Source organism: Vulpes vulpes, chromosome 2 (genome assembly GCF_048418805.1).
Source record: "Vulpes vulpes isolate BD-2025 chromosome 2, VulVul3, whole genome shotgun sequence".
NCBI lineage: Eukaryota > Metazoa > Chordata > Mammalia > Carnivora > Canidae > Vulpes > Vulpes vulpes.
In genome coordinates, this window is record NC_132781.1 from 151,305,312 (window position 1) to 151,329,720 (window position 24,409).

General features: G+C 41.4%; 1 protein-coding gene across 49 annotated transcripts in view; it reads right to left on the reverse strand.

The window, feature by feature from the left end:
* The window catches only part of EPB41 (erythrocyte membrane protein band 4.1), a 197,562-nt gene that overhangs the window by 162,047 nt on the left and 11,106 nt on the right, over positions 1-24,409 (reverse strand). For 16 of the 49 annotated variants that reach the window (XM_072750552.1, XM_072750528.1, XM_072750526.1 and 13 more), the window contains exon 1: positions 15,639-15,889. The exons of 25 other annotated variants lie outside the window; for them this stretch is intronic. The gene's annotated coding sequence lies outside the window, so the exon portion shown is untranslated. Of the gene's footprint in view, positions 1-15,638; positions 15,915-24,409 lie in introns of those variants that run through there. 8 more of the 49 variants (XM_072750536.1, XM_072750535.1, XM_072750521.1 and 5 more) reach the window with 3 other exon arrangements.

The window sequence follows — 24,409 nt, forward strand, 5'->3', positions numbered from 1 at the left end:
ACAGAAGTAATTTATAATAAACTGCAATCAATGATTAGAACACAGAAAAGGCATATTTCAACCTCTTGGTTAATATCTTAAGATTACTTACTATGCAGAGCTAAAGAAGCTTAAGTAAGCTTCAGAGCCCTCATTTAAACTGGTCCCTGCCAAGGCCAAGTGATATTACAAAGCCATAATATGAAAATCTCTAGAGGAAGATGAAGCAAAAAAAATAGGAGAAAATTAATTTAAAATGTTATGCTACTCTTCTGAATTTTGTGACGTTTGTGTTATTTTTCAACTTTTAAAAATATGTAATTTGTTGTGACTTATTTTCTCATTCTAAATATTTTTCATCTCTAATTTTGTATTCTTTTTCTTAAAATAATTTAGCCTGCCTCATATTTTTGGTATCACTGTATTAAAAGACCTGTTTGAAGACCTCTCACCTTTCAAAGATTTGGGGTTTTTATCACCAGGTGTAATATACCAAGCCCTGGATCAAATTTCAATGGAATTTTATTTAGAACTTTTATTTCTTAAAACCATTTTCAGCCAGTGAGAAATAAGAGGTAAAAAAAAAAGGTGATGAAATAGAAAAGAACATCTCATGGATAGGTGATATATGAACAGAAAAAAAGATTCATTTGCAATGACATTATCTCTTTAAGCAAGATGGGTTACAGCTAAACAGTAAGAATGTGATAAAAAAAAAATAGTTCAGCAAGCTACTGGTAACTAACAGTGAAGAAGGCTGACAGAAAACAGGAGACCATGAAATCAAAGAGAAAAGAGTGGTTAAAAAAACAGCCTAGGGCAGTGCTTCAAAATGTTAACATAGAACTACGATATGACCAGCAATTTCACTCCTAGGCATATACTCAGGAAAAATGAAGACATATGTTCACGCAGCACTATTCATAATAGTCAAAAAGTGAAAGCCACACAAATGTCTATCAGCTGATGAATGAATAAATAAGTAAAATGGGGGGAGAGGGAGTGAAATAGATAGATTATGACTGGAAGCACAAACTTCCAGTTTTAAAATAAGTAAGTCATGGAAATGAAAGGTACAGCATACAGAATCAATAATATTACAATAACATTGTATGATGACAAATGGCAATTACACTTATCATGGTGAGCACTGAATATTACATAGACTTGTTGAATTAATATGTTGCATACCCAAAACTAATATAACATTGTATGTTAATTGTATAGAATTTCAATTTTTTTAAACTGAATAAATAAAAATAAAATGTGGTATATCCATACAATATAATATTATTCAGCAAAAAAAAAAGGAATGAGCTATTGATAACATGCTACCATGTGGATAAATTCTGAAAATTCTATACTAAGCAAAGAAGCCAGTCACAAAAAGCCACATATTGTATGATTCTATTTATATAAAATGTCCAGAATAGGCCAATCAATAGACATATAAAGTAGTTAGTGGTTGCCTAGTGCTAGGGTTGCAGAGAAGGGAATGGAGATTAACTGCTAATGGGTTTTGGGGAAACACTCTGAGTGTTCTAAAATTAGATCGAGATGATAGCTACAAAACCCTTGAACATACTAGAAAACACTGAATCGTATACTGTAAATGGGTAAATTGTACAGTATGTTAATTATACCTCAATAAACCTGTCAAAATAAATAAATAAAAGCCAAAATCAGAACATATGTAAGTCAAAGTACAAGCTAGATTTTAAAAGAATGTCATTTAAAATAATAATAATTAGTTTCTACTAGTAAAGTGCCCACTATGTGCTAGGTACTATGTTAAGCCTATTATATTTTATGTTGACTCTTGAACAACATGGGTTTGAACTATACAGGTCTACTTATATGTGAATTTTTTTGATAAATCCACTTATATGTGGATTTTCTTAATTTTTTTATGATGTTTATTTTTCCTTATGATTTTTTTTCTTAAAGGTGGTGATAAAATCTGTTTTATTTTTAAGATTTTATTTTATTTATTCATGAGAGAGGCAGAGACATAGGCAGAGGGAGAAGCAGGCTCCCTGCAGGGTGCCCGATGCAGGACTCAATCCCAGGACTCCAGGATCATGCCCTGGGCCAAAGGCAGATGCCAAACCGCTGAGCCACCCAGGCATCCCTTTTCTTAGGATTTTCTTAATAACATTTTCTTTTCTCTAGCTTACTTTAAGAATTCATTTATAGGGGATCCCTGGGTGGCGCAGCGGTTTGGCGCCTGCCTTTGGCCCAGGGCGCGATCCTGGAGACCCGGGATCGAATCCCACATCGGGCTCCCGGTGCATGGAGCCTGTTTCTCCTTCTGCCTGTGTCTCTGCCTCTCTCTCTCTTCTCTGTGTATTCTCATGAATAAATAAATAAATAAATCTTTAAAAAAAAAAAAAGAATTCATTTATAATACATATAACATACAAAATCTATGTATCACTAAGGCTTTTGGTCAATAGTAAGCCATTAGTAGTTAAGTTTGGGAAGTCAAAAGTTATACATGGACTTTTGACTGTATATGGGGTCAGTGTCCCTCACCCACAAGTTGCTCAAGGGTCAGCTATTTCTAATCTTTTCAGTAGTTCTAAAAAATAGGTTTATAATGTTAAATGTTGTATACATTTAACAGATGAGGAAACTGAGAAACAGAAATGATAACTTGCCTAATTACACACAGCTAACCAGTATCAGAGCCAGGATTCTTTTCTTTTCTTTTCTTTTTAAGATTTTATATATTTATTCATGAGAAACAGAGAGGCAGAGGGGGAAACAGAGCAGGGAGCCTGATGCAGGACTCAATCCCAGGATCATGACCTGAGCCAAAGGCAGACGCCCAAATGAGCCACATAGGCATTCCCAGAGCCACTATTCTAAACCAGGTCTGTGATTCCAAAGGTCTTTGACCCTAATACTCTTTCATTATCTTAGAAATAAACCCAGGAACCTTGTTCCATGTCCCCTTCCAGAATTAACAGTCTGTGATACAAACATTTAAACTCAGCCTGCTCAGGGCACCAGGTGTTCCATCCTCATCACACTAAGCTGTTTGTCACCATTGTTCTCAGCCAAACTTTGGACCTCATTAAGTACTAGAATGTTCTCAAGCAAAACTGTGAGATAAAATTACAGCAAACTGGGGATCCCTGGGTGGCTCAGCGGTTTAGCGTCGCCTTCTGCCCAGGGCGTGATTCTGGAGCCCCAAGATCGAGTCCCAATCGGGCTCCCTGCATGGAGACTGCTTCTCCCTCTGCCTGTGTCTCTGTCTCTCTCTCTCTGTGTGTGACTCTCATGAATAAATAGATAAAATCTTAAAAAAAAAAAAAGTCAAGAAGGGAGGTACCTCAATAAAAGGGCACAAATTGAAAAGGAGTTTTATCTTACTAGTGAGATTATAATAAAGCACACAAGTAACTTGTGTTTATTTCCCTTTTGTATCTTCCATCCTTTAGTAAAGTACTAAATGTTCCAGTCTGGTCTCAGCTATGTACTTCAGGAGTATTAAGAGAAGACTCACCTTCAGGACAGAAAATTGAAGAGAAAGCAATACCCTCTGAGCTCAGCCAAGGCATTCCTCAGGAGGTGAATCTTTAAGAACAAAAGTCCTTGCCGTGAGCTCGGATCATTCCAACCCCTGTGCAGAATCTCCTAAAGTCAACTTTGGAGGTTCCTAGCTTTTATTTATTAAAATAGAAAGAAGTTTTTTCCCTATCAAAAACAACCTTACTGTAAACCCAGGTCTATCTGGTTCCAAAATTCCTCTTTATTGGCTGCTACATTATACTGCCTCCGAAATACTATTAATAGAAAACTGTTCAGCAAGAGTAGAGGAGAGAATCATTTAAGGAGGAGGAAGGAAGAAAGGGAGGGTAGGAGAGAGAAGGAGAAATAAAAAGAGGAAGAGATTTCACCAAAGCAATAAAAACTCATTGTGAATTGAATGTCAACGATGGAAATATTTACATTTAGTATATGCACATATCAGAATAGTACCTGATATATAGCTAGCATTTGATATGTGTTAATTCCCTCCCTTAGGAACAAAGACAAGAGCCAACTAGAAAAATGCTGTCTTAAGTTTTGGCTTTTGAAGAAGTTCAAGTGTAATGATATTAGAACAGATATCCAAGATATCCAACAAAAACAAAAAAAACTCTGTTTCTTTACTGTAAAACCATTCCATAAGTAAAAAGAACCCAGAATTGGGGTGATTATAAAGTTATACATCAGTTTGCTGTGCAAACAAAAACAGGAACACACTCTCTCATTTCTCAATATGTTTAAAAGCAGAAATATATGCAAATTCATGAATTCAATACACTGTACAATCATTTGTTTTTTTTTTATTTGCTTTTTTTTTTATTACTTTATGACAATAAGGTATTTCTTTCCGTATCTGCTAAAAATCACAAAGATTTAAGGCACTTCAGATTTCAGGTGGCTTATGTACAAGCTCCCGTGCAAAAATACCCTTCCAACGAACATCAGCCAAACCCCTTCCTGTTTTTCAACCTCGTATGTTTACTTTCACATCTGCTGCAAAAGATAAAAGCAACAATGAGGACATCGACCACATGATCGTGTCCTACCAACCCAGAAAGGAAGCTACAAAACCAGAGTTGCTGTGAAATGGGTCTTTAGAAAGCTCACACACAGGCTTAAAAATGTTACAGTGTAAGTCTGAATCAAATCCAAAGAATACCACTAGACAAAACCACATATATTTCTGTATAGCTATATTACATTTATTTACATATAACAATCAGACACGTAGATGCACAACTTAAGTAGAAAAAATATATGGGTCAAGATGTAAAAATTATCCTTCTTAACCATAAATTATTTCCCATCTCCATGAGGCCATATTTTACCAAGAGGGAAATGGACCTAACACTTATTGAGTATCTGCAGGTAACAGGCACACTATCAGGTTTGTTTTTCTTTGTCATTACTATGTATTCTGTGTAATGTAGGTATGATCTTCATTTTACAAAAGAGGAAAACTAAGGCATGGAAAGTACTTTCATAAGAGCACAATTATTAAGAAATAATTAGCTTTAACAAAAGGCCTGTATCCAGATCTCTCCTTCCCCACCTGCTCATAGACATACTGAGAAAACAAAGGTACAACAGTAAAGAAGGTGGCTTTGAAGACAATTTTCACTTGCTAGTTGTACAACTTTGTACACGTTACTTAACTTTTTAACCTACTACTTGAAATGTAAAATAGGATTAATCACATCTGCTGTGTAAGGGTTGTGGTGGGGTTTAAATGCAAAAATAATGGCTAACATCTGTCTGGTGCCAATGTTCTACTTTGGCATTCTAGCCCTGGAGCTCATGCTCTTCAACACCTGTGTCATATCTATAAAGCACACACCACAGAGCTCAGCTCGTAATAAGTCAGCAATAAATACTAGCATTATTATTTTATCTTGCATATTATACCACCCAGTAAACAGTCACCGAAATGTATTAAACCAAGTACAAGAGCCAGAATTTTAATCCCGGTTTTACTCGTGCTTTTCCCCATAACTACATGTGCTTCCATGACACAGTGCCTCTATTCTTAAATTTTTTGTGTATGCCCAGACATTTCTTCTAATACTAGATGATTAAACTTCCTTAGGTCAGGGGGTGTCTTCTGTATTCTTGTGATCACATACACCCACAAGGTCCTGCTCATTCTGCATAATTAATATGCATAAAATGAATGAATATGCCATTCCTCTGCTCAAAATCTCCCAAGAATTCCTGTGTCAGAAAAAAACACCGTCTATAGCATAGCCAAAGAGGCACTACTTGAACCACTCGTTCTCCTACCTCAACTTTTCTGAACTCAACTTGTACCATTTTCCCCTAGATCATTTTGATCCCACCACATTGGCTTACTTAATGTTTCTCAAATACGCCAAATACGCTTAACCTTTATGCCAATTGTTTTTCTGCCTGGAGTGCTCTACTCTAGATAGCACTCAGGACTCTGCTCAACAGTCACCTTGTACAAGAGGTCATCTCTGACCACTCTATCTACTATCTAAAGTATCCACCCCACTTCCCTCACTCTTTGTCCCCTTTTCCTGCTTTCCCTGATCCTACAGAAATCTTTTACTTTACCCCTGATTTGTGTACTTGTTTATTATCTGTTCTCTATCACTAAAATGTAAGCTTCAGAAGAACAGACATTTTTTCTATTCTACTTTATTCACTGTATGTCCCAATGCTTGGTAAATAGCAGATGATCAGGGCACCTGGGTGGCTCAGTCGGTTAGGTGGCTAACTCTTGATTTTGCCTCAGGTCATGATCTCAGGGTCCTGGGATTGAGCCTCACGTCAGGTTCTGCACTCAGTGGGGAGTCTGCTTGAAGATGCTTTCTCTCTTCTCTCTTTCCACCTCCCCCTACTCTCTCTCTCTAAAATAAATGAATCTTTTTTAAAAATAGCAGATGATCAATATTTATTAAATTAATAAATGGTAGATACGTTAGTTATCTATCTATTGTCATACAACAAAATTACCCCCAAAATGGGGCACTTGGCTGATTCAGTCAGTGGAACATGTGGCTGTAGATCTTCAGGTTGTAAATTCAAGCCCAACACTGGGTGTAGTAGTTACTTAAAAATAAAATCTCAAAAAAACTACCCCCAAATCTTGGTGCCTTAAAACAACAAATATTCATTACTTCTATTTCTGTGGATCTAGAATTCAAGCACGACTTAGCTGGGTGCCTTTGGCTCAGGGTGTCTCATGATGTTGCAGTCAAGTGTCAACCACGTTTGCATTCATCTCAAGGCTCAACTCTGCCTGAAGGATCTACTTCCAAGCTCACTTACATGGCTGTTATCAGGCCTCAGAAGATCTGCTTCCAAGCTCACTTACATTGCTGCTGACAGACTTGGTTTCTCAACATGTGGGCCTCTTTATAGGCTGCCTGTACATTCTTAGGCTATGGCAGCTGGTGATCCGAATGATAGGAAGAGAGCTAGAAAGTGCCCAAGATGAGAGGGACCAAGACAAAAGCCACAGCCTTTTGTAACCTAATCTTGGAAATGACATCCCACCACTTGTGCTGTATTCTATTCATTAGAAGTTAGTCACTAGGTCCAGGCCACACTCAAGGGGAAGAGATTACACAGAGCATGAATATTAAAGGGCAAGAATCACTGGGGACCATCTTAAAGGTTGCCTACCATTGTAGGCATTATAAAAGTCTAAAAACCAAACAAAACAGAAATACTTTGCTCTTTGGCCACCTGATATATTCTTTAGAATATTTATTTATAGATGATGCTATGATCATTATGCAATCATTCACCCTAATCCTAATCTTTTCAGTCCTACAATATATCAGCGTTCATTAACAGTCATATTAGAGACAAACAACTAGCAAGAATAAGTCAGCAAAAATAGCATCTGGAAAAAAGGAATTATTGGATAAATCTTGCTAAGTAGATGACAATAATCTCTTAAAATATGGGTTGGATATTGGGGCACCTGGGTAGCTTTGTTGGTTAAGCAACCAACACTTGATCTCGGCTCAGGTCTGGATTTCAAGCTCATGAGTTCAAGCCCCACATTAGACTCCATGCTATACACACACACACACACACACACACACATACATATACACATACACATATACAGGGCTCCATGCCATATATATATGTATACACACAAACACACACACAATCAACCAATATATACTATATATATACACACACACACACACACACACACTATGTATGTAATTACATAACAGTACATACAATATCAACCAATATCCAATCCATCTATATATATATATATATGCATAATCCATGTATGTGTGTGTCTATATATAGATGGATTGGATATTGATTGATATTATGGAAATAGTTAATTTCCTTAAGTATAATGGTGGTACTATAATTATGTAGGATAACGTCTTTGTTTGTAGGACATGCATACCAAAGTGTTTTAGGTATAAAGTGTCATAACATCTGTGACTTACTTTCCAAGAAAATATGATACACACATATACAGAGAGGCAATGAGAAGCAGTCAGAATTACAACTCAGATCCCAAATCTTAATTATCCTGGGAAATCATATTCTCACTATACCCCTACATGTCTAGTGTGTCCCCTATATTATGTATCTAGCTATTGTACTATACAATATCTGTGTTTAGGGGATGAGGATGAAATGAAAGACAAGATATTGACCCTCTGCCCTCCAGAAGCTGGCAATCTCATTGGGGAACAGCAGTTTTATATACAATATAAAACAATAAATAACGAATCTGATATATAACAAATAAATGCTGCAAGAGTTCAGAAAAGGATACCAATAAACCTTCAGAGAATAAATATCTTTGAAAGCTCTTTCCTCTAACAGGTTTCTTATTCTTGGCATCCTTTCCCTTAAGTACTTCTCCTTTACTTTATCTACTTGGCAACAACCGACTGATTATTTCCTACCTTTTAACAAAATTATCTGGAGACTATCTAAAAATAAAATACATGTTTTGCCTGTTTAGAACACAGGATATGATTTTTAAAATAAAATACTATTTACATTTTCACTGGAAAAAAACACTAAATATACTATGTGGATTTTTTTGCCTTCAAAAGCAGCTATGTTATTTCAAGAGTTGAGGATGCCAGAAAGCTTGAAGATTTAAAAATAACTTCACAAAGAGCTCATTTCCAACACCAGATGGAAAGAAATTACTCTAAAGACACATGTGTGGGAGGACATATATACAACATCATATGACACCATGCGAAAGGTTTATATAATTACATAATACCATCAAGATTAGCAGGACTCACAGGTAGTAAGTTAGCAACAATGCCAATTCTCTGAATCATTAAAAAAGATAAAAGGGCAAGAAATAGCAAGTGGGTGGTAGCAAAAAAAAAAAAAAATTCACTTTAAGATCCCTACCTTGAGTCCCTATCCCCTTGAAATGATTGACAGATAAAATTCGGCTGGCTCAGTCAGTACAGAATGCAACTCTTGATCTCAAGGGTTGTGGGTCTGAGCCCCATGTTGGTGCAAAGATTACTTAAAAATAAAATCTCTTAAAAATAAATGAACAAAAATCGAAAATAAATATATGAATAAAATTTGAAGGCTTAAATCCTTGGAGCTCTTGACAGTTCTACCTATATCTATTTGGTCAAAACTAGAGAGAAACATGAATTTCAATAACCTGTGCCAAGTATATTATCAAAGTGAAACACTTCTCACTTGAATATATGTAGAACTTCAAATTGGTAAGTCAAAATACTTGACATATAAATGAAAACATCAATTCTTTATAAAATGATGTATTCAAAGATACACTGTTAAGATCTCATTGTGTTAAAACGATTCTAATAGGGTTATTTGTAAAAGCATTAAGTAATAACTGAATAGCAATCACAACCCAATCTGGACATAATATTATACATTCATAAATTACCAAAAGTATACATTTCTATTTCACTTGTGGGTCACAGGTTTAATTTAACCAATTCAAAATAACTCCGTGGTTTAATGTTCCTAAATCACTGAGAATATTTCAAAACTTTTATAACATAACTTTTTATGACTTAATGAAGATATTATCAAAAGTTTTCTGAATGAAAATTAATATAGAGGGGAATCCCTGGGTGCCTCAGTGGTTTAGCGCCTACCTTCAGCCCGGGTCGTGATCCTGGAGTCCCGGAATCGAGTCCTGCATTGGGCTCCCTGCATGGAGCCTGCTTCTCCCTCTGCCTGTGTCTCTGCCTGCCTCTCTCTCTCTCTCTCTCTCTCTCTCTCTCTGTGTCTCTCATGAATAAGTAAATAAAAACTTTAAAATATATATATTAATATAGAAAATATTTAAGCCTCAGTCTATGTTGTATGCAGTGCTACAATTCAGACATATAGAGTGCCTACCAAAAGTTGGTTTGGATTAGGATAATTTTTGTAGAGAACAGAAGGCTGCAGAGAAGCCTTCTTTTGTAGAGAAGCAAGCAGGCTGCATTTATAAATCAAAATTAACTTCAGGAGTATATATTATACCCTATTTTATTTTATCTTATTATTTGCACCTATTTCCAAAAAGAAATTGAGGTGTTCCCATCCCTATTAATATTAATATATATAACAGAATTACACATATACATTAAATACAGATAGAAAAAGAATTAGATAAGATTAATAGAGCATCTACTGCTTCTTCCAATCTTACATATCAATATAAACATTTAGTCATACTTCCTATCTATTCCATCAATCTTGCCTCTTCCTACCCACTCTGCCAAGATTACTCTAACCCTACTCAAGGCTCCACTCCACATAGCTCAGAAACAATTTTAATTTCTCCAAATAGATTCCCTTGAAAGTTGAAGGAGGGCCTAACTCAGTTTTGTGGTAGTGACGCAAAGAACCCTCAGCCATAATAGGGAGACAGCAATAGACAATCACAGTTTAATCCATATGGATTTATCTTGGAGATAATCAAGAGATAACTGCAGTATGAAAACTGGTCTTAATAAGTGTGATAACAAAATAATAGATAATAAAATAAACATGATGCCAGAATTTCTATATACAAAGGACTTTTAGGGGTAGCATATTTATTTAGGGTGACTTTGGAGGAAGCTGATAAAGATTAGGGAGTATATTACTCTCCAAGTCTCTCCAAGTTATTCCTTGAATTGTATTGACCACATCCAATGTTGGTATTTTGTTTTTCTTTAAAGTCCAAAGGGATAGCCAATTTATTTTCAAATACTTCAAGGCTGATACAATCTCATTTAAATAAAAATAATTAAGAAAAATAAGTGCAAACAGACTTTCATCGTAATCAGATTCTCTCACTAAACTTTCCTAAAACCAACATGTGAAGTGGTGTCAGTGAGGCAGTTAATTCTAAATAAGATCTGCACTCAAAATAAAATATCAAAGTTTTCCTAACACCTTCAGTTTCTGAATACTGTTTGTTGCTTATAGCTTCTTTAATCCTTCTCTCTGTGTATTCATTAAATAGCAGCAGAGTAGACTGAAATACTAATTTAACCCAGTGTGTATAACAGAATGTTTGTTACACTGCATTTTACTGAACATACAATGAAGCTACTCATAAAAAGGACACACAGTAAGCCACCAATGACATTCCAACAAACTTAAATAAAAAGCAAAAATTAAAATATATATTTAGAATGTGGCTCTTCTCTAACTTAAAGCTATTATAAATGCAATGACTCAATTACCTCCCAAAAAGTCTACATCCTCTACATAAATAAGGCCCACAACTGATAAATTCAGAGGCCTTTTTTAAAAGTTTTTAAGTTTTAACATTGGGAGTATTAGAGAAAAAAGCCATTCATTAAAAAAAAAAAAAAAAAGCTCTTAAAATTATCATTGCTTAGCTCACAAATAAAATTATTCCATTCTCAAGAAATAGAGGAAAAAACAAGTTCTTCAAAGGTAGGGATGAATCTGCATCTGAACATGCCATGTAACCAATCACGGATTTGATAAGACTCTTGGAAAAATACACTGGCAGCACTTGGTTCTGGCCAGCTCCTTAGATAACAAGAAAACAGATTGTAGTCTAAACATGTGCTCCTCTTGATTTCAGAACCAAATTCAGTCCCCCCGCCCCCCAGGAGACACTGATATGTTTTTTTTTAATGTTTTTTTCTTTTTTTTTTAATTTTTATTTATTTATGATAGTCAGAGAGAGAGAGAGAGAGAGAGGGAGAGAGAGGCAGAGACATAGGCAGAGGGAGAAGCAGGCTCCATGCACCGGGAGCCCGATGTGGGATTTGATCCTGGGTCTCCAGGATCGCACCCTGGGCCAAAGGCAGGCGCTAAACCACTGCGCCACCCAGGGATCCCGAGACACTGATATGTTAAACTCATAAAATCAGATCACTAATATTAAACTGGATTTGAACATTCAGAAGACACTATATGCAAGCTCTATCACTCATATCACAAATTATAGATCATATTTTTTTTTTGGTTTTTGCCTCCTACTAAGGCTGACTTTACTCTTCAGAAGTAGATCTCAAAAAGAGGCAATACTAAAAAGCATTTATTTATTTTTTAAAGACATTATTTATTTGAGAGAGAGAGAGAGAGAGCATGAGCAGGGTGAGGAGCAGAAATAGAAGCAGACTCCCCGCTGAAGAGGAAGCCCCATGCAGGCTCAATCTCTCACTAGGCATCATGACCTGAGCCAAAGGCAAATGCTTAACCACTGAACCACCCAGGTGCCCTAAGACCATATATTTTAAATCACAATCTATGGATAAGCGTATCGAAGCACCTGCAGAGAATTCAAGAACCCTGTGATGTTTAGACAACACTGCTGACAGACTTAACTCTGAAGCATTCTTAGCAAAAGTAGGAAGGAAACCAAATAATACTGTAAGCACACTATCTCTCATAATATGAATTTGTTTAAAATTAAGACCATAAAAAAACTGAAAAACGAAATGGAAGTCTAGCTCTGTAATTTCCAAAAATGTTAAACTTAAGCTGCAGACAAGAAAACATCACACTGGTGAACTTTAAATGTAGGGCACAAACCTGACAAAAAAGAAGAACAGGAAAAAATATATAGGTCATACCTCAGCAAATGCCACAATCTTTTTTTTCTTTTTTTCCAGAGGAGACAGGAATCATTTAAAATGATTTGTCAGTTTAGAGGTGCCTGGGTGGCTCAGTCAGTTAAGTGTCCAACTCTTGATTTCAGCTCAGGTCATGATGTCAGGGTCTGAGAGCAGAGCCCCAAGTGGGGCTCTGCACTCAGCACAGAGTCTGCTTAAAATTCTCCCTCTCCTTCTCCCTCTGCCCCTACTCATGCACTCCCAAATAAATAATATCTTCAAAAAACAAAATAATAAAATCATTTGTTAATTTTGATATTAGCTTAGAAGTGTTTCAGAAGAAAAAGAGAAGGGATAAAATGAGAGCATGTTTAAATATGCAAAACTGTGTATTCCTTTGCTAATGTTGTTATATTACTTTGCTAATATTATTCTATCTTGTTATTTTATATTGAGGATAAGCCTAGTTTAAAACAGGTTTGTTCGAGCAGCCTCGGTGGCGCAGCGGTTTGGCGCCGCGGTTTGGCGCCGCCTGTGGCCTGGGGTGTGATCCTGGAGACCTTGGATCGAGTCCCGCATCGGGCTCCCTGCATGGAGCCTGCTTCTCCCTCTGCCTGTGTCTATGCATCTCTCTCTCTCTCTCTCTGTATCTCTCATGGATAAATAAATAAAATCATTTAAAAAAATAAAAAAAAATAAAACAGGTTTGTTCAACATATCTACTATTTGAACACAACAAATATCATTTGAGCATTTAACAAACATTAAGGAAATGTTGACCCTTAGACCACCAAGAAAGAGAAAAGATGCATAAAGCAAGCAGAGACACCTAAAAGATGAGTCTCCTAGCTTGGATTAGCTTAGTCTATTTCTATTAGCTTAGTCTATTTGCTGACAGTCAGAATTTCCAAGCATTAAACTTCAACTTGCCAACTGGTAGAGTTCTTAGCTCTGTGTAGAATGGAAGCCTAAGTAGTTTTCTTAATCCACCATCAGCCATCATCTATTACTAAGGGCTACCCATATCCATGGGACACTTAGGACCTAAATCCTTTTAACAAACACCCATTAAAGAAAACTGAACTAGCTAGCCATACAAATGAATCTCTAAGAAAATTCAAAACAAAACAAAAAAACTCCATCACGTTCCTTCCACACATGGAACTTTTCCCCATACTTCAAATTCCTAATATGTGGAGCACTTTTAAGGTGAAAGATCCAAAAACAGTCAGGAAGAACATATCCAGAACAGCACAGCCAAAGAGACAGATAGCCAAGCTCTTCTTGGTTGAAAAACACAAGTAATGAGAATAGCGGTGGAAAGGTAGTTTGAGAACTTACGTATAAGACATTTGGCATTAAAACACTGGTATAAATGTTGGGAGAATTTTGGCGAGGCCTAAAAATTTAAAACATTTATTTCCAGGCCTGAATTCAGCTATATAAATAAGGGAGAAAAGTGTTGTCGGGTTACTACCAGAAAAAGAAATCAGAAGGTTATTAGCACACTCCCAGTGAGTTCACTTTTTTTTTTTTTTGAGTTCACTTTTAATAGTGGCAAAGATATACCCTACTTCAGATATACCCAGAGATATGAATAACTCTTATCTTTATCTTAATTATAACCTCTTGTAGAAAGCACTCTGAATTAGCACCATGATTCCAAGGCAATCTGACATTCAGTTATAGCCACTTTTTATGTCATTTATTGAGTGCTGACTGTGTGCCAGATACCCTGCCACGTACTCTACACGGATTATATCAAGAACACCCCCAAGAAACTATCCACAAAACCAAAAATTATACAACTGGCAAAGAACTCAGGATGTTTCCAACTCACAGGAAAAAAGGAAATAAAAGAGTACATCAAGTTTCCACAAAGAGTAAGGGGGAAATACAATATATAGATCACCTGCTCGATTAAAAAGCATAAAACCAACTAAAATTTCTGCCAGGAGTGAGAAGACAGAAAACAGTAGTGAGCAACAGCGTATACAGGATGTCCTCAACGGAGCATAAATCCACTACAATAATATCCAAGACACAACCATTTCTTGCGATTTTCCTTAAAAACAGAAAGAACAAAATAGCAACTGTGAAATCACCCAGACTACTTAAAAACAAAAAAACAAAAAACAGAACACCCATCTCCTAATCAGCAGTTCATGCCCAAAAAAAAAAAAAAAAAAAAAAAAACCCACAAAAAACAGAAGTCCCCCCAGACTAGGCATTTATGGTAGGGCACGGGGAGAGGAACAACCGGATGACAGTGGCTATCATGTGGCCAGAAACCGGTCTGTCAGCAATTCGTCGCACGTGAGATCAGCGTCTCTCCAGAGAACCCGCGATCCTGAGGCGGATGGACCGGGTCGCGGCGCCCCCCCCCCCCCGCGCGCCCCCGGAACCATCGCGGGGGGAGGGGAGGGGAGGCTCCGGGAGGCCGAGCCTACAGCCAGCCTCCCCACAGGTAGAAGCAGCCCCGCGAGCAGGAGGAAATCTTTCCAAGCCGACAGATGCAGGAACTGAAAAAGGAGGTCACGATGCTGAGAGAATAGATTTAACCCTTTGGTCCCTGGGCACCGCGAAGACGGGGGCGCGCGGCAGGGCCTCGGGGTCGCGGGGGGTCGCGGGGGTCTCCGGCGGGGAGGCTCCCTCCAGCCCTCCGACCGCGCCAGACGTCTCCCGGCAGCGCGGCCACCTCGTCACGAAGAAACTGCTCTGCGGCTGCACGCAACACCTTCGCCACCCGGAACCCGCAACCCTCCTCCATTTGGTTTCCTTCCAAGGCTCCCGCCCGCGGGCCGTGATGGGCGGACCTCGTCGAAGACCCCGAGCCCAACTTTGCGGGGCTCTCCCGCGGCGCGGCCGCCCCCCCGCCGCCCGCCCGCCTCCCTCGGCTCAGGCCGGCCGCGTCCCGCCTGCAGCCCCGCAGCCTCCGCGCCCCCGGCCCGGGGCCTGAGGGGGGGGCGGGCTGCAGACAAAGGGGCTGCGGCGGCGCCGCCGCGGCCGCCAGGACCGTCCCCTCGGGGACAGCTCCGCGCCCCCCACCCCGCTTCGCGCGCCGCCGCCGCCGCCGCCGCCTCGCCTCACCGGTGGCCCCGGGGCCCGGGCTCCCGAGCCCGCCGCTGCAGCCGCGCGAGGAACAATGGCAGGAGAAGGCGCCGGCGCCGACGCTCGGGCCCTCTGCGGCTCGCCGGCCCGCCGGCTGCTGGCGGACTGACTGACTGACTGACTGACTAACCCACCGGCGGAGGGAGGGAGCGAGCGAGCGAGCGAGCAGGCGGCCCCGGCGCGCGCCCTCCCGCCTTCCCTCCGCGAGGCGAGGCCGCCGGCCCGCAGCCAGCCAGCCCGCGCGCGCCCCTCCCCCTCCGTGCGCCACAACATTGTAGTAGATTTCTATTGGGCGGCGCCCGAGGGAGGGAGGGGGCCGGGCCCGCGGCCCGCCTGCCCATTGGCTGGGGCCAGGTTGGGCGCTCCTCTAGGAGTCCCCCTCCCCGAGGCCGGTCAGCGCCCGGGAGGGGAGGGAAAGAGAGGGGAGAAGGCGAGGGGCTGGGCGCGAGTGCGCAAGCGCACGTCCAACTCGCTCCGCAGGCCGGGGGTTCCCGGCCCCTGCAGCACCCACGTGGGGAGCGAGGCCGTTCGCTCCCCGGACCGAGGGGAGGCCCTTCCCGCCGGGATTTGGAAGCCTCAAGCAAAGCCAAGGCTGCTGCCAGCCGCCCGCCCACCCGTGCACCTCGTGACCTTCTCTAAATCACTTAGATTTCCGGGCCTCAGTTTCCCCGCCTACTAACTCGGTGGTGTCTAGGCGCCATTCCCACCCTGACATTCGTGGAGGCTTCACCGCTCCTGGCAGCCGTGCCAGGCCCGACGCGGAAGCTGAATGCTGTGGCCAAGCCAAGATTTCACCTGTCTTTTTTGCATGGAAGGGTCTCCTAATTCCACTCCGGGCACCCTCAAAATCATAAAGACCTAGCTTCCGAGGTCTGCACGCCAGCTGAACTTAGGCTTGCTCTGACAAGTTGCCTGATGTGCCTTTATGGACTCCTGAAAAGGAGTTTCGGAGGCCCCTTGACTCTTCACACTCCCTGCCAGGCTGGTCTCTGAAAAGGCTGAGACCGCACAGAGCAGAATGAAAGCACAGTCCCTCTAACGTAAGATAGGTTCTGGTATTCCCATTTTAGAGATGAAGACGCTGAGGCAGAGAGGCTTAGACCTGTCGGGATAAGAAGCCAGGCCATCTAACCAGAACCTGCTTCTGGCTCTCCTGGTATCTGATCACAGCCCTTCCCATCTGCAGCTCAGCCTCTAGACACAGACACCTGGGTTCAGTCCTCCCTCATGCTTTGGACTTCTGTCTGTCTCTAACCCCATAAAGGGAAATAATGATAGTTCAACCTCATAAGAGCTACTGTAAGAATTAAGTCAGTTAAAATATGTAAAGGGCTTAGAATAGTGCCTAGCTCATAGTAAGATCTACCTAACTGTTCACTGTTACTGCTATTCAGAGACTGAAATATGGAGAGATGTAGCGCAGCCTGACATAATGTGTTTGTTAAGCTCTCAATTGTCAGCACTGAGCTGAGCACATGGCATGAATTACCGTTTGAAACATCCTAAGTGAATCACTTGAGCACTACCTTACTACTCTATCTAAAGTATACTCCACAGTACCCTTGCCCTGCTTTTTTTTTTTTTAAGATTTTATTTTTAAGTAATCTCTACAGCCAATATGCAGCCCGAACTCACAACCACAAGACCAAGAGTTGCATGCTCTATACTCCCCTTTTTAAAGATTTTATTTTTACCTTGTCTCACTTTAATTTGCTTCATAGCCCTTACTTCTACCTGACTTTCTTTATATTTCATTATTTATTGCACCTCTCAATAAATTGTGGCAGTTTATATCCACTAAATGGCAAGCTTCAAGAGGACAGGGATTTTGCCCCCTCTTGTTCATCTCCCGGAATAGTGCAGATTCAATAAGTACTTGTTGAACAAGTGAACAAATTATCCCCATTTTATATATAAGGAAGCTGAAGCTTAGTAAGGTCAGGTGACTTGGCCAGGGTCATTCTGTATAACAGAGGTAAAGCACCTATTCTTGAATATTCTGGTCCCCTATCTCGAGTTCTCAGGTTAAGCCATACTTTTGATTCAGGGAGCTCTCACTCTACCGTGTTTGTGCCTCAGAGGCTTCCTCCTTATCAGACCTGAAAATCTGGTACCATGGAGGATAAATCCTGAAGATAAATCACCAGGTGGCTTACCATGACCACCATGACCACTAATCCAGCAAATTCAGATTCATAAAAACCAATAGTCTCTATCCCATGAAGTGCTAGCCAATGACATAACATATTTCAAAAGGCCTGTTTGGATGGAGTGTGTAGTACTTAGCAATCACCACCCTGAAAAAAAAGCAGGAGTCTCAGGCTAGGAAAAAATAGCTAGACTAAGGCACTTTAGTATAAATCACTCTCATATTGAGAGTGCTCTGCAACACCACACCAAAAACTGCTGGCACTGGCTTTAGAATCACAAAGACCTGAATTCCAGTTTTCACTTTCAATTCTTAGCCTGGAGATGAAAGGGCTTTGTAAACTAGAAAGTACTATGCATGCATGACTGATTTTGTTATTAATTAGGTTATACACCATCACCTATTAGGCAAAGTCCTCAATCCCTGAGTTAGCTAGGCCCACCACATAGTAGAGAGTGAGGGGATAAGTAATGCCCAGTCTGAAGGAAGAGAAGCTACTCACACTACCTACAGTCATGTGCCCATGTGTCTCTGCAATTCAGACATCCAGTTCCAGTTCACCCCGCAGAGGCAGCCACTGGGTCCCAAGGGTAAAAGTCCCAAGCACCATCCCTGAGGCTAATTTTCTAGGCAGAAATTCAGCAACCTGCCTGCCTGCTTCATGCTCACATCTGGGTGGCGGTTGTGCCATGCTCCAAGACCCAGGTTGGGGTCTCTAGGGGCCATTTCTATCCCGCCTGCCAGCTGAGCCCACCACTGCCTCCTCCACCACCCCTCCTGTTCCTTCCTAGGGAATACAGGCCCTGCTAGCTGCCTGTCAGCCCCTAGAGCGGTCAAGGGCACTGAGGAAAAAACAAAACAAAAAGAAAAAAGACAGCATGAAAGGGTCCTAATCCTTTCCCATTGCAAACTGAGCTCAAACACCAGCTGCACAGAAGAGGGTGAAATTAGGTGTCGAAATTAGGTGGTGATCAGTGGGGAAGGCCAGGGAGGGTAGCTGGGGCCTCCGATGACCTGGAAGAGATGAGGTTGGGAGACAGTGGGGGTAGAGTGGGGGAAACAGTTGGAGTCTGAGCCATTCCCAAATCTGGGACATGGGCGGATTAGGGACACAGCTGGCCTTACGGCCCAGTGATAGGGCTCATGGAAAACATTTGTCTGTTGTTGGGGAGGGGCAAGAGATGAAGAGGGCTTTGAAAAGCTGGGCCCACCAGCAAAGTGTTCTAAACAGTCACTACTGAATAAAAACCAATCCTGGTAAAAAAAAAAAAAAAAAAAAGTACAAAAGAGTAGAGTTATCTTTCCATCTTGCCCATGGTCATAAATTTGCAGTCATTTTAGACCTTTTAAATACAAATGATAAACAGGCTATGATCAGGCAGAAAAATTACTGTTCATACAGTGGTATGCCTTTCCTGGGAAATTATTTTTAGTAGTAGTACTTGAATTGTTCATAGAAAATATAGTTAATACAGGGCACCTGGCTGGCTCAGGCAGTGGAGTATGCAACTCTTGGTCTCACGGTTGCGAGTTCGAGCCCCAGGTTGGGTGTAGAGATTGCTTAAAAATAAAATCTTAGAAAGGAAGGAATAGTTCAACTTAATGCTTTTTTCAAACTTAAATCATACTGTTTGGAACTGAGTTTGGAACTAATTGGAACCTAATAATTTGACATTTGCACCACCATTTTTAATACTGTCCTCAAGTAGATATACCATAATTTAGTTAACACTAAACACTGGACAGCTAGGTTATTTCCCATTTTTATTTCTTTTATTCAACAAACATCCTTTTATCTAATCATACCTATGATTATTTTTTTAGGATGCATTGACTGCAGCACTTTTTTTTTTTTTTCTAAAGTATCACACACAAGCCTGCCCTTTCTGGTCATTTTTGAGATAAAGGTAAAGGTAATCAGCATATGTAGTAATTTTATACAATATCTTGTCTTTTGCATTTGAAAACACAGAGCATGCTTTGACCTCTTTGACACAATGCACTTTGCTTGGAAAAAAATGCATTAAGCTTGGTTCTAAAGCACAGTAAGAATAGAAAGTGTGATTGAGGGATCCCTGGGTGGTTCACTGGTTGAGCATCTGCCTTCAGCTCAGGGCATGATCCTGGAGTCCCAGGATCCAGTCACATATCGGGCTTCTTGCATAGAGCCCGCTTCTCTCTGTGTGTCTCTCATGAATAATTAAATTTAAAATTTTTTATTTTTTTTAAAGATTGTATTTATTTATTCATGAGAGACACACAGAGAGAAAGAGAGAGGGAGAGGCAGAGACATAGGCAGAGTGAGAAGCAGGATCCATGCAAGGAGCCCGATGTGGGACTCAATCCCAGGAGCTAAAGGCAGGAGCTAAACCACTGAGCCACCCAGGGATCCCCTAAATTTAAAAAATTTTAATGTGATTGAAATACATCCATTGGAGTTAGCAAGTTATGTCCTTTCTGCTATGAAGAAACAGGGGCAGAAAGGAAGGGAGTTGAAAATGTAAAAGATGGTAGCTAAGACACTTCCTCTAGGCCTCTAGATTCCCAAAATGTTAGAACTGGATATGCCCCTAGAGGTCCTCAAGCTCCAGCTGCAAGCTTTTAAACAGATGGGGAAATGGGTACAGAAACTGGAAGGGACTTGTCCAAGGTCACACAGCAGAGAGTGGCAGAGCCCAAACTTGAACACAAGTCTTCTGATCCTTACTGCAGGATTCTGTTCTCTGCCTTGAGTCCACCTAAATTTCCCTTCCAAAGCTACAGGCCAGGGATCACTGGGTGGCTCAGTGGTTTAGCGCCTGCCTTTGGCCCAGGGCGTGATCCTGGAGTTCCGGGATCAGGTCTTGCGTCGGGCCCCTTGCATGGAGCCTGCTTCTCCCTCTGCCTGTGTCTCTGCCTCTCTCTCTCTCTCTCTCTCTCTCTCTCTCTCTCTGTGTGTGTGTGTGTCTCTCATGAATAAATAAATAAAATCTAAAAAAAAAAAAAAAAAAACTACAGGCCAAGCTGAATTCTACAGCTATAAAAACCTAGGAATGTCTGAGCTGGAAGGGCCCTTAGATATAACTTATTAATAAGAATAATGACAACTGCATTTATTAGGTATTTACTAAGTACAGGGCACATACTAAGTATTATATATGCATTTATTGCATTACACCTCATAGCAATCCTACAAAGTAATATTACTTTCAATTGCAGTCGAAAAACTACAGCCCAGGGCACCTGCGTGGCTCAGTCACTTAAGTGGCTACCTTTGGCTCAGGTCATGATCCCAGGGTCCTGGGATCAAGTCCTGCATTGCGCTCCTTGCTTAGCAAGGATCCTGCTTCTCCCTCTCCCTCTGCCTCTCCCCTCTGTTCATTCTCTATCTCTCTCCCCCACCTTCTCTCTCTCACACACACACACTCTCTCTCTCGAATAAATAAATAAAACCTTTAAAAAAATATTTTATTTATTTATTCATGAGAGACACACAAAGAGAGTCAGAGATATAGGCAGAGAGAGAAGCAGGCTCCATGCAGGGAGCCCAATGTAGGACCTGATCCCAGGACTCCAGGATCATGCCCTGGGCCAAAGGCAGAGGCTCAACCTCTGAGCCACCCAGGCGTCCCAATAAAATCTTTAAAAGAAAGAAAAACTACAGCCCAGAGACATGAGGTGATTTACCCAACATCACACAGCTTAAACTAGCTCTGTCTGATACTACTGTCCACTGTTCCACACTGCTTTCATATCACTCTCAGAAAAGCAGTTTGGAAATGATATGAATGAGCAATACCAGCATCTGTCCCAACACCCCTAGGGAAAGGCTGTTGTGGCTGCTTCTGACTATAGCCCTGGGACATTCAAGGAGGGACTCAAGGATCTGGCCTCCTGTGACCCTCCCTAACCCCCTTCTCTGGACAGCTGGAGTGAGCCTAATGACCCTGATCCAGCAAAGCCTCCAGCTCACTCAAGCTTAAACCATTAATTCTCTCTCCCCAGGGCCCCAGGTATCCTCTAGAGGGCTACCCAAGAAAGAAGGGGAGAGACTCGGTGCCACCAACTAGCTGAGCCCCTTCTAAAACTGCTAAAATCAGCCTGGCCCAACCCTCATCTAGGAGACGGCAGAGGAGGGGCCACAGGGAAGCAGGCAGGACTGAGCATCTCCTTCCTATAGGCACTGAGGATCACGGAATGAACAAGTCCCATACAATAAGAGCAACCAACACTGGGTGCCTGGGTGGCTCAGTTGGTTAGGTGGTTCAGTTGGTTAGGCGTCTGCCTTCAGCTCATGTCATGATCCCAGGGTCCTGGAATCCAGCCATGCATTGGACTCCTTGCTCAGCAGGGAGTCTGCTTCTCCCTCTCCCTCTGCCTGCCATTCCCCCTGCCTGCCATTCCCCCTGGTTGGGTGTTCTCTCTCTCTCTCGTTCTCTCTCTCTCTGTCAAATAAGTAAATAAAATCTTTTTTAAAAATTGCCATTATTATCATCCCATAAATGGGTAATGGCAAAAAGAGGTAAAAGAAATGTGGACTTTTGAGGCAGGCAGACCCCGGATCAAATCACAATTCCACCACTGAGATGATATGCGAGTCTAAGCAAATCAATTCTCCTCTCTTCCTCATCTATGCAGAAAAGCTGTATACCAAGTACTTCTTTTTTTTTTAAAGATTTTACTTATGTATTTATTCATAGAGACACAGAGAGAGAGAGGCAGAGACACAGGCAGAGGGAGAAGCAGGCTCCATGCAGGGAGCCAACGTGGGACTCGATCCTGAGTCTCCAGGATCACACCCTGGGCTGAAGGCGGTGCTAAACCGCTGCACCACCAGGGCTGCCCCCAAGTACTTCTTATATACAGTATGTTAATGAACCTTCACTATAGTCCCTTGAGAAAGACATGACTGTAATTCTGATTTTACAGGTAAGGAAGTAAAATACTTATCCAAGATCACCCAGCTAATAAGTGTCCAAGTCTGGATACAAATCTACATCTTCCTGGCTTTATTGCTATTACTCTTCTTATAGTTTACAGATTGCCTGCATTTTCACAATGGTCATTGTACTGATACCAGCAAAGATATATAGTGCACTCTCTATGAGCCCACTACACTGTCCTGCCTCTCTTTCCAGTGAGGCCAAGTAGGTGTCTCTCTCTCTGACAGATGAGAAACCTGAGGCCTAGCAAGAGGTAGTGATATCCCTATGGTGACCCAACAACAAAGCGGCTAAGCAGGGACTTGAACCCAGGGTTCCTTCCCTAGGGTTTCTTCAATATTATTACTGAATCCTAAGCATCAGAAAATGCCCTGCCTCCTGAGTATATGGAAACCTTATACCTAGGTCTCCCAGGGGAATTGGAGAACCCCCTTGAGCATAGAGAGCTGAGGGTGTGGAAGAGAAACTTTCCAGGATACTACCTGGGTTCCCCAGGTGCCCAGAGCTTTAAACACCTGTGTCTTGGCCTGCCTATGCCATGTACCCATAGCTGGGAAGGGGGGGGTCGTTACAGAGGAAGCTGCATGAGGCCTGGGCTTCCCTGGCTGGCACAGCTCTCTGCTGTGATTTCTGCTGAAAAACAAAAAGCTCAATCCTCTGGGCCTACGTGCTAATTACCAATAATGACATAATAACCATTGTGGGCCCAACAGCCAAACAGCCCCAACTAGAAATTCTGCATAGCTCAGTCTCAGGAACAAAAGATTTGAGCACTCCAACCGAAACTGATGCTCTAGCAGAAAATGTCAGAAGCAAAAGGGCTTTAGGGTTGACCCAGCCAAAAGTGTTATCTGACAAATGAAGAGCATGTCGACCACTCGTACAATTACTTATTGAGAATTATTTATCTGCACAGCATAGTGCCAGACCCAGAGAGAAGAGGCTTCTTTTTTTTTTTTTTTTTTTTCATTAAATCGCTCCACAAGAGGCGCCTGGGTGGCTCAGTTGGTTAAGCATCTGCCTTTGGCTCAGGTCATGATCCCAGGGTCCTGGTACTGAGCCCTACATCGGGCTCCCTGCTCTGCGAGGGGCCTGCTTCTCCCTCTCCCTCTGCCTACTGCTCCCCTTGCTTGTGCTCTTTCTGTCTGTCAAATGAATAAATAAAATCTTAAAAAAAATTCACTCCACAATTATTTATTTAGCACCTACCATGAGCCACTCTTCTAAGTACAGAGAATATAACACTGAACAAGACAGACAAAAATTACCATCATCACTGAGCTGACCATTCCAATGGGGGGGGGGGGGGACAAACGATAAACAAGTGTTCAATAAAATACAGTAAGTCAAAGAATGATAAAATTCTATGGAGAGAAAAAAAAAATAGGCCTAAAGGGAAGATAGGGAATGTTCCTGTTGTGGCAGGAAAGAGTGTTACCATTTTAAATAAGATGGAAGGGCCTTACTGAGAAGGTGACATTTAAACAAAAAAAATTAAGGACATGAGAGAGCAAGTCATGAAAGTATTTGGGGGCAGAGAGTTCCAGGGCGAGTGCACAGCAAGTGAAAGGGCCCTGGGGTGGAAGTGTGCTGGGTATATTCAAGGACTTGCCTGAGATCATAGATTTAGTCACTGACAGAGCAGAGAGAGGAAAGGAATCACATACAGACTGATCACC